Genomic DNA, 12149 nt, shown 5'->3' with positions numbered 1-12149 from the left:
GTCACACCGGGGGCTACCAAGTATAAGAGGTGTCACGCTGCGGGCTACCAAGTATAAGAGGTGTCGCACTGCGGGCTACCAAGTATAAGAGGTGTCACACTGCGGGCTACCAAGTATAAGAGGTGTCGCACTGCGGGCTACCAAGTATAAGAGGTGTCACACCGGGGGCTACCAAGTATAAGAGGTGTCACACTGCGGGCTACCAAGTATAAGAGGTGTCACGCTGCGGGCTACCAAGTATAAGAGGTGTCACGCTGCGGGCTACCAAGTATAAGAGGTGTCACACTGCGGGCTACCAAGTATAAGAGGTGTCGCACTGCGGGCTACCAAGTATAAGAGGTGTCACACCGGGGGCTACCAAGTATAAGAGGTGTCACACTGCGGGCTACCAAGTATAAGAGGTGTCACACCGGGGGCTACCAAGTATAAGAGGTGTCACACCGGGGGCTACCAAGTATAAGAGGTGTCACACCGGGGGCTACCAAGTATAAGAGGTGTCACACTGCAGGCTACCAAGTATAAGAGGTGTCACACTGCGGGCTACCAAGTATAAGAGGTGTCACACCGGGGGCTACCAAGTATAAGAGGTGTCACACTGCGGGTTACCAAGTATAAGAGGTGTCACACCGGGGGCTACCAAGTATAAGAGGTGTCACACTGCAGGCTACCAAGTATAAGAGGTGTCACACTGCGGGCTACCAAGTATAAGAGGTGTCACACCGGGGGCTACCAAGTATAAGAGGTGTCACACTGCGGGTTACCAAGTATAAGAGGTGTCACACCGGGGGCTACCAAGTATAAGAGGTGTCACACTGCGGGCTACCAAGTATAAGAGGTGTCACACTGCAGGCTACCAAGTATAAGAGGTGTCACACTGCGGGCTACCAAGTATAAGAGGTGTCACACCGGGGGGCTACCAAGTATAAGAGGTGTCACACCGGGGGGCTACCAAGTATACGAGGTGTCACACTGCGGGCTACCAAGTATAAGAGGTGTCACACCGGGGGCTACCAAGTATAAGAGGTGTCACACTGCGGGCTACCAAGTATAAGAGGTGTCGCACTGCGGGCTACCAAGTATAAGAGGTGTCACACTGCGGGCTACCAAGTATAAGAGGTGTCACACCGGGGGCTACCAAGTATAAGAGGTGTCACACTGCGGGCTACCAAGTATAAGAGGTGTCACACTGCGGGCTACCAAGTATAAGAGGTGTCACACCGGGGGGCTACCAAGTATAAGAGGTGTCACACCGGGGGGCTACCAAGTATAAGAGGTGTCACACTGCGGGCTACCAAGTATAAGAGGTGTCACACCGGGGGCTACCAAGTATAAGAGGTGTCACACTGCGGGCTACCAAGTATAAGAGGTGTCACACTGCGGGCTACCAAGTATAAGAGGTATCACACCGGGGGCTACCAAGTATAAGAGGTGTCACACCGGGGGCTACCAAGTATAAGAAGTGTCACACTGCGGGCTACCAAGTATAAGAGGTGTCACGCTGCGGGCTACCAAGTATAAGAGGTGTCACACTGCGGGCTACCAAGTATAAGAGGTGTCACACTGCGGGCTACCAAGTATAAGAGGTGTCACACTGCGGGCTACCAAGTATAAGAGGTGTCACACTGCGGGCTACCAAGTATAAGAGGTGTCACACTGCGGGCTACCAAGTATAAGAGGTGTCACACTGCGGGCTACCAAGTATAAGAGGTGTCACACTGCGGGCTACCAAGTATAAGAGGTGTCACACTGCGGGCTACCAAGTATAAGAGGTGTCACACTGCGGGCTACCAAGTATAAGAGGTGTCAGAGGCGTCACACTGCGGGCTACCAAGTATAAGAGGTGTCACACTGCGGGCTACCAAGTATAAGAGGTATCACACCGGGGGCTACCAAGTATAAGAGGTGTCACACCGGGGGCTACCAAGTATAAGAGGTGTCACACTGCGGGTTACCAAGTATAAGAGGTGTCACGCTGCGGGCTACCAAGTATAAGAGGTGTCACGCTGCGGGCTACCAAGTATAAGAGGTGTCACACTGCGGGCTACCAAGTATAAGAGGTGTCACACTGCGGGCTACCAAGTATAAGAGGTGTCACACTGCGGGCTACCAAGTATAAGAGGTGTCACACTGCGGGCTACCAAGTATAAGAGGTGTCAGAGGCGTCACACTGCGGGCTACCAAGTATAAGAGGTGTCACACTGCGGGCTACCAAGTATAAGAGGTATCACACCGGGGGCTACCAAGTATAAGAGGTGTCACACCGGGGGCTACCAAGTATAAGAGGTGTCACACTGCGGGTTACCAAGTATAAGAGGTGTCACGCTGCGGGCTACCAAGTATAAGAGGTGTCACACTGCGGGCTACCAAGTATAAGAGGTGTCACACTGTGGGCTACCAAGTATAAGAGGTGTCACACTGCGGGCTACCAAGTATAAGAGGTGTCACACTGCGGGCTACCAAGTATAAGAGTTGTCACACTGCGGGCTACCAAGTATAAGAGGTGTCACACTGCGGGCTACCAAGTATAAGAGGTGTCACACTGCGGGCTACCATGTATAAAGAGGTGTCACACTGCGGGCTACCAAGTATATGAGGTGTCACACGGGGGGCTACCAAGTATAAGAGGTGTCACACTGCGGGCTACCAAGTATAAGAGGTGTCACACTGCGGGCTACCAAGTATAAGAGGTGTCACACTGCGGGCTACCATGTATAAAGAGGTGTCACACTGCGGGCTACCAAGTATATGAGGTGTCACACGGGGGGCTACCAAGTATAAGAGGTGTCACACTGCGGGCTACCAAGTATAAGACTTGTCACACTGCGGGCTACCAAGTATAAGAGGTGTCACACTGCGGGCTACTAAGTATAAGAGGTGTCACACTGCGGGCTACCAAGTATAAGAGGTGTCACACTGCGGGCTACCAAGTATAAGAGGTGTCACACTGCGGCTACCAAGTATAAGAGGTGTCACACTGCGGGCTACCAAGTATATGAGGTGTCACACTGCCGGCTACCAAGTATAAGAGGTGTCACACTGCGGGCTACCAAGTATAAGAGGTGTCACACTGCGGGCTACCAAGTATAAGAGGTGTCACACTGTGGGCTACCAAGTATAAGAGGTGTCACACTGCGGGCTACCAAGTATAAGAGGTGTCACACCGGGGGCTACCAAGTATAAGAGGTGTCACACTGTGGGCTACCAAGTATATGAGGTGTCACACTGCCGGCTACCAAGTATAAGAGGTGTCACACCGGGGGCTACCAAGTATAAGAGGTGTCACATCGGGGGCTACCAAGTATAAGAGGTGTCACACTGCGGGCTACCAAGTATAAGAGGTGTCATACTGCGGGCTACCAAGTATAAGAGGTGTCACACTGAGGGCTACCAAGTATAAGAGGTGTCACACTGCGGGCTACCAAGTATAAGAGGTGTCACACTGCGGGCTACCAAGTATAAGAGGTGTCACACCGGGGGGCTACCAAGTATAAGAGGTATCACACCGGGGGCTACCAAGTATAAGAGGTGTCACACTGCGGGCTACCAAGTATAAGAGGTGTCACACCGGGGGGCTACCAAGTATAAGAGGTGTCATACTGCGGGCTACCAAGTATAAGAGGTGTCACACTGCGGGCTACCAAGTATAAGAGGTGTCACACCGGGGGCTACCAAGTATAAGAGGTGTCACACTGCGGGCTACCAAGTATAAGAGGTGTCACACCGGGGGGCTACCAAGTATAAGAGGTGTCATACTGCGGGCTACCAAGCCACGCTGCCAGAAATGAGGCTCATGAAGAAGTGGCTTCATAAATATGACGCATAGGTCAGGCAGAGGTTGTCAAAGCTGTTACCAAGTAAAGGTGCAGTAGTTGCTTGTGGCAACCAATCACATTGCTGTTTCATTCTCCAAAAAAGATTGAAAATGTTAGCTGGAATCTGATTGGTTGCCATTGGGAGCCACACTATGTTTGATAATTCCCGCTTTGGTTCCATAATGAATAGAGCAGTCACCCCCCCCCCCCCCCCCGAACAGACTACTGAACGCATTTGCAAGCGGTGTGCAGTGAAAGCACACGGACCCCATAGACTGTAATAGGGTCCGTGTGCTTGCCACGAGATCTCTGTACGAATCACGCGGAGAGAAGAGTAGATTGTGAAGTGCGGCACTTTCCTGTCCGCGTGTTCCCTGAATAATCCCTTTTAAAACAGAACAAATAGTTGTGGAGTTATATTACGATTTCTCTGTGGTGTTACTTCTGCTCGGTAAAGGCAATCTTTTATTTTTGACTCTTCATCCAAATCCCCATTCATCGAGCCGTATAAGAGCTTAATGTTTGCAAGACAAATTGTACTTTGCAATAGCACCATTTAATATTCCATACGACATAACGGAAAGCTGCCATACGTAGAAAGGGAAAGAATCAGAGAATCACCATAACGCTGCATTTCCGCAATGTGGGGCTTCAGCCTATGGAGTCTGTACAGATCTGCTCTAAGGAGCCATACAGAAAGAGGAATAGCTTGAAGCTCATGGGGCCCAATGTAAAACCTGTAATGGGGCCCCTTCTGTTTACAATAGGGGTATATTTTATGTGACCCTTTGGTGCACCCCCGGGGCCTGAGAACAACCGCTACCACTAACCTCACCCTTAGTTCACATATGCTTTGGTAATCCGTTCGGAGGAGTCCAAATGGGGACCCTGCAAAAGGACTACCAAACGCACTGGCAAGTGGTGTGCAGTGAAAGCCCACGCACCCCATAGACTATAATGGGGTCTGTGTGCTTTCCGCGTGCTGCCTGCACGAATCATGCGAACATGAAAGTAGATTACAATCTACTTTTCTGTCTACATGTTTCATGCGGACACCCCACGGACCCCATTATAGTCTACAGGGTCCATGTGCTTTCACTGGTACACCGGTTGCCAGTGCATTTGGTATTCTGTTCAGTGGGGGTCCCCATGCGGACTCCTTAGAACGGATTACCAAAGCAGATGTGAACTAGGCCTGTTTTCTGCTTCTTTTTTCCTCTTTGGTTGGTGTTCTCCATCTGTGTGACTTTCCTCCACATCCCCCCATACATTCGGATCACCTATATTTGCAGATCAGCTGTGTGCACAATGAACTCTCTGAATACATCTTGATTTTTTCCATTGAGCTAGCCTCTATTTTGTGTGAATGATTCCTCTAATCAGCGTCTCTGAGCATTGCCAGTGCAGACCATATTTTGCATTCAAGTTACTCGCACGTCTAATAAACCTGAGTAATTACCGATAAGGAAGTGTGAAATGGAAAAGTCACAATTTTCCATTCTTTTTCCCCGCCGTGGCGGATTAGCTTGTGTTGGTGGGGTGTCTGGAATATCATAAGTGTCAATATGTGGTTGTGGTGGTTATGAAGCTGCCTTCTTTGTGAGATAACTGAGTAATGGTTCTGCCTCGCTGCCGGCACTCCGCTATTTAATTACTTTTATAATTGCATTGTAATAGGATTAAGTGCTCTCCTTTATTCAATTTGTAAACTTTCTCTGATAATTCCCACATTTAAGTGTTTGAAGGTTGAACTTCCTACTTAGATCATTAGTAATCCATCATGTACTCGGCTGGGAGTTCCCCCTTTTCATTTTCGATCTCATGTAAATGAAAGGGGGCCCTTAATCTGGTCCTCTATACACCAATATGAGACAGGTAGGTAGACAGATTGGTGCTGGAACATTTGTGAACCCTTCAGAAGCCTTTCTATATTTCTGCATAAATTTGACCTAAAACTACGTCAGATGTTCACAAAAATCCTAAAAGTAGATAAAAAGTCCCCAATCTTATACTTGGTTAGTTCATGGTATCAAATACAACATTATTGATAAATAGTAGAATCCCTATGTATCGGTCCAGAGTAGAGGTGGCACCCCTAAAACCACAATAAAGCCACTGTAGAGATGAGCGAGTAGTGAAATATTCAAGATTCGATATTCATTTCCAGTAGAGCCTCAATATTCGACTACTCAATTGAATATCGAATCCATTATAGTCTATGGGAAAAAATGCTTGTTTCAGGGGAAACCACTGTTCGACTAAAGGAGAGTCACCAAGTCCACGAGTAGCAGGAGGAGAGTGTTTAGGAGGAGCGCTGTGCAGTTAAAGCGCACGGACCCCATAGACTGTAACGGGTCCATGCGCTTTAACTGCACAGCGCTTGCAGTTGTGCTGATATTCCTTTCGGGGGGGGGGGGGGGGGGTCCTCCTGCAGACAGGAAGCAAGCGCTAATGTGAACTTACTCGTCCTGCAGAACCAGCATTGATGGCCGAATGCTATACAGTGTATAGCATTCGGCAAATCAACGCTGGTTCTGCAGCAGGCTCTACCTTGCTAGTTGGCAGCTTGTGGTTATGCGGGAGATTACTTTTGTCATAGGAATGCATTGGCCAGCATTGATTGGCCAAATGCTATACAGTGTACAGCATTCAGCCAATCAATGCTGGTTCTGACGGAGGCTCGTCTGTGAGGAGGCGGAGTCTAAGATTGGACCACAATGGAGACTGCTGCGGTCTGATCTTAGACTCCGACTCCTCACAGACGAGTCTCCGGCAGAACCAGCGTTGATTGGCCGAATGCTGTACACTGTATAGCATTCGGCCAATCAACGCTGGCCAATGCATTCCTATGAGAAAAAGTCAGCTCCTGCATAACCGCAAGGTGCCAGTTCTCCCGACTAGCAAAGAAGAGCTTGCTGCAGAACCAGCGTTGATTTGCTGAATGCTATACACTGTATAATACCTACACTGTATAGCATTCGGCCAATCAATGCTGGTTCTGAATCGAATCTTTACTGCGAATAGCGAGTAGTATTCAAATGAGTACGAGTATTTCGAATACTACTCGCTCATCTCTAAGCCACTGACAAAAACCAACAAAAAATGGCTGGAGTCCTAAGAATGTCCCCAATCTTATACTTGGTTAGTTCTTTATAGAGGACAATGATCCAAAATCTCGTAAATTTGTGAGTGACCCAAGCATGTAAACTTGTAGGACTAGCAGATAATATGAAGGTGAAGATTCAGGATGGGAGCAATGGGATAGATACAGATAGGTCATCAGTATTAATTACCTTCATGCCATGGAAACCCCTTTAAGGCTGAGACCCCACGTTGCAGAAACGCAGTGTATTTTGTTGCAGATTTTGCTACGGTTTATTGAGCCAAAAGTCAGGAGTGTCTTGGAAAGGAATGGAAAATATATAGGAAGTTTTTAGACGTTTCCTTTCTGTTAAATCCTCTCTGGACTTTGGTTTGCAAAATCTGCAACAAAAAAACGCTGTGTTTTGTGAGGTCTTAGCCTAAGGCCTAGTTCACTGGAGACTTCTTCGAAATGTCCGCCTGAAATCGGTGGATTTCCACTGTGGATTGTTTTCTGTAATGTATGGATGAGATTAGCCAGAATTCCATCCACTTTACAGTTAATGTAAAATTGTGACGCTACATGGGGTAAAGTGGTACAAGTAAAGTTTTTATCATAAGCGGATAGTTACTTTCTCTCTTCTTGGAGAGGGAAGGGGTTGATTCTTCTCACAACATGTCTGCAACTGCTCTGTGCAAAGGACTAAACATTCTGCACCTCTCATAGCTTAAAATATAAGAAAAATCTTTTATGTGCTTACGGTATAGCTTCTTCTGGTTTCTTGTGTGATATGGGTTATTATTCAAAGACAGCAGCAGCTTTACTGACTGTGCTCATAGATTTTTTTTTTCTTGTGTTTTATCTGCTTGGTTGCATGTATTTACCCTATATTTGCAGTTCATTGTTCATGGATGCCTTATACTATGCTCTAGGTCTTTTCTCAACTATTGTACAGTTACTCCTGGCAGCACAGTACCAATAGACTGCTCCTCAATGGATATGGACACAGCGACAAATGTAAATTGTGCTGCAGCCATAATGTGATTATTAGCAGCACAACAACTGATAGGACACCAAGTATGAAGACTTATCCTACTAATATTATGTGAAAGTTTGTGTGTTTGTGGGTTTGTGTGTTTGGATGTTTGTTCCTCAATCACGCGTAAATGGCCGAACAGATTCGCCTGAAATTTGAGACACACATTACTTGGGTCCAGGATTAAAAGATAGGCTACTTACTTTTCGCCTACACTCCCGGGCTGCGCGACCGCGACCGCAAAATTGCCAGACCTGAGATTACGTCACTGTCCCACCGCCCGATTGGCTGCCACTGCTGTGTGGGCGACGCCATTAGCCCGGCTGCAGGATGAAAAACATGGCAGCGAGAGGACCCGACATGCAGCATCACGTTTCACACCAGCGTACAGGCTGCTGTGCGACGAGACCATCGCCACCACATGCTCGGTGACTCGACAGCCTCGCAAGGGTAAGCGCTGCAGCCCGGCACAGTCTGGCCCCTATAAGCTACTACCACCATACGCTGGCTGCCGGTTTGCTGGAGCAAAGCCGTCACACTATGCGGCAGATCGCGGAAGCCCGGGGCCACGGACAGTGGTTGCGGGGGGCTGGCCAGGGTGACACCAGGGGGGGGCCCGGAGTGAGGTGGACGACAGGAGACCGGGGTCGTGCAGGGGCACAGACACTGCGGAGAAGGGGGAGGCATGGGGGGTTCCAGGGGGGGTTCGGGGGATCACGTGGGGGCCTGGGGGAGAGATATGCGTGAGGGTTGCTGCAAGAGGACGGTGAGGGCCCATGGTAGGAGGGGGGGGGGCCACGGGAGTAGTGGGTGGGTGCCGTGGTTGCCGCAGTAGAGGGGGCTGCGGAAAAGGAAAGCGGGGCCACCGTGGGAAATGGAGGTGTCACAGCAGTAAGGGGCACTGACGGGTCCCGCCGGTGCACACATGGCACATCACAACCTGCAGCGATTGCATATGTGAACGCAGCTCAACGCCAACCTGCAGACGAAGTCGCGGACACATGCTAGTATAATCATAGAACAGATGCCCAGCAAGAAATTACAGATATTTCAACTTTTCAGATAGACTAGTCATCCTCTTCTCTAAAAAGATCAGAATCCTTGGACAATACAAGATGGCTGTAAGGGTGACTACAATCCTTATAAGATTTCCTTCTCAGGTTTTTATATGAAGTTCCTTTTTATTCTCTCTCCTGAAACGTTTCCTGTTTTCTTGCAGCCGTCTGCTAATAACCTTTTCATGATATTGAAGCCCTGGGATCCATTGAGCGTCAGTAAGTGATTGTGATGGGGCGCAGTCCTCCAGCAGTGAGTACCTCGAGCAGCACTGTCCACTGCAGTGTCTAATTACACCGGTGACTGATATCGCCCCTGATGGAGATTGCTACCAGGAAACGCAACGACTACGTAATGAGATGTGACTCACTAGCTCAAAGTGTAAAATTATCCTGATTTCCCACAAATAAAGAGACTTACTGTTGAATTGTTGTGACAGTTTGTGCAAGGAGAACATTCTAGATGCCCGACTCTTTATTTAGACGCTATGATACATGTAGCTGAGTTATATCAGTGCTATTGTGTCATCCTATATGTAATTACCTCCCCTGTCATGTCTGTTTTAGTCTATACTTATATTCCCTATGACATAATACTGGGGAACCTTTTCATACAATTCTGCTTTGTGCTATCCCTCTGTTATTCCTCTTGGAAATGCACAAATAAATTAAAAATTGGGTGTTGCACAGTCTTCAATAATGCCGGGGTCCAAGCTGAGGAGCTTTTGCACCTATGTCCGTGAGCAATGGGGCATCTTCCATGGGGTGCCGTCTGAATTGGGGATACAAGAACTTTAGGGGCTATGTACCCACAGGTGTTAGTAAAGGAGTCCTCACTTTAGGGTGAGACATGGTTGCTTAACACATTTTCATTGAGAAAAATCTTATCTCCCCTGGCAGATTCCTATCTCATTCATTCCCTTAGTAACAAGTAAATGCACAGAGCCAGTTTTTTTTTCCCAATTTGCAGTAAGCGTAATTTTCCACTGGATGGAGCTGCTGAGCAAGGATGAAAAAGATGCGCTCGTAGAAGAAAAACATCCTGATATGAATCAAAGGATGAAGCTTTAACGCTGTTCTCATCATAGTCTAATTTTTGGGGATTTTTTATTGACGAATCAGATTTTTTTTTCTTATTGATAACTCTGCATTTGTGTTTCCTTCCATTCTAGATAATGTTGGCACCAGTGGCGTAACTAGGAATGGCGGGGCCCTGTGGCGAACTTTTGACATGGCCCCCCCGACAACCCCCCCCAACCGACACCAATGCTGAAGACCTCGACCGACCCCCTCCTACGCATTCATGCACGCTTTATTATGCCCCATAGTGGCCCCTGCACACAGTATTATGTCCCATAGTGGCCCCTGCACACAGCATTATGCCCCATAGTGGCCCTTGCACACAGTATTATGCCCCATAGTGGCCCTTGCACACAGTATTATGTCCCATAGTGGCCCCTGCACACAGTATTATGTCCCATAGTGGCCCCTGCACACAGTATTATGTCCCATAGTGGCCCCTGCACACAGTATTATGTCTCATAGTGGCCCCTGCACACAGTATTATGTCTCATAGTGGCCCCTGCACACAGTATTGTACCCCATAGCGACCCCTGCACACAGTATTATGTCCCATAGTGGCCCCTGCACACAGTATTATGCCCCATAGTGGCCCCTGAACACAGTATTATCCCCCATAGTGGCCCCTGCACACAGTATTACCCCCCATAGTGGCCTCTGCACACAGTATTATGTCCCATAGTGGCCCCTGCACACAGTATTATGTCCCATAGTGGCCCCTGCACACAGTATTATGTCCCATAGTGGCCCCTGCACACAGTATTATGTCTCATAGTGGCCCCTGCACACAGTATTATGTCTCATAGTGGCCCCTGCACACAGTATTGTACCCCATAGCGACCCCTGCACACAGTATTATGTCCCATAGTGGCCCCTGCACACAGTATTATGCCCCATAGTGGCCCCTGAACACAGTATTATCCCCCATAGTGGCCCCTGCACACAGTATTACCCCCCATAGTGGCCTCTGCACACAGTATTATGTCCCATAGTGGCCCCTGCATACAGTATTATCCTCCATAGTGGCCCCTGCACACAGTATTATGCCCCATAGTGGCCCCTGAACACAGTATTATCCCCCATAGTGGCCCCTGCACACAGTATTACCCCCCATAGTGGTCCCTACACACAGTATTATGCCCCATAGTGGCCCCTGCATACAGTATTATCCTCCATAGTGGCCCCTGCACACAGTATTATGTCCCATTGTGGACACCCATAAACAATTATTATACTCTGGGATCTTTTCAGACCCCAGAGTATAATAATTGGAGACCCGGGGGAATAAAAACATAAAAAAAAAAATCATACTCACCTCTCCCAGAGCTCTGGTGCTGCTGCGGAGGTCTGGTCCTCCCAGTTTCGTGGTGGAAGTCCCTGCCACATGTGACTCCGGGACATCACATCCAGTAAGCAGTTTCACTTTGGGAAGACACCAGAGCATCAGGATCGCACCGCAGCAGAGCACCAAAGACAGGTGAGTATCATTTTTTTTTATTTTTTTTTAATATATATAACCCCCACAGCCTATTTTAAAAATATTCTTTCTTAGCCCGGACAACCTCTTTAAGGTGGTCATGGTGGAGTGGGGCCACAGTGCAGATCTTGCTATGGGGCTCCATGGTTACTTCTTACATTTGTGCTCCCCTGAGCTCCATAAACCTAAATCTCATCATATACAGTACAGCCACATGTTCCTCTCCCCACGAGTACTACAAACCTGCCCATCATTATATACAGTACAGCCATACGTCCCCCATGAGTACCATAAACCTTCCCCTCACACCACACAGTGCAGCTCCTGGATTTGATAGATCTCGTGCCCGTCTCAGCCGCCTCCATCCTGCCGTCACTTGATAACATAGCCCGTTCAATATTAGAGCCATTGAGCGGCACAACAACATCTAATCGATTCTGCTGCGTTACATACAGATTTACAGCGTGAAATCAATCGTCTTGCTTCTTGAAAATGAAGAGTAAAAGCAACACAGAGCTTTCAGTGAGTAGATCTGCAGCCGGCGCTCGTCGTATCGCTTGCACGCTTACACATTGATTATATTGACCGCATATACATTGTAGTGAGG

This window comes from Leptodactylus fuscus, chromosome 8, assembly GCF_031893055.1.
Source record: "Leptodactylus fuscus isolate aLepFus1 chromosome 8, aLepFus1.hap2, whole genome shotgun sequence".
Lineage (NCBI taxonomy): Eukaryota > Metazoa > Chordata > Amphibia > Anura > Leptodactylidae > Leptodactylus > Leptodactylus fuscus.
The sequence above is the reverse complement of the archived record's forward strand: the minus strand, read 5'-3'. Positions refer to the sequence as shown.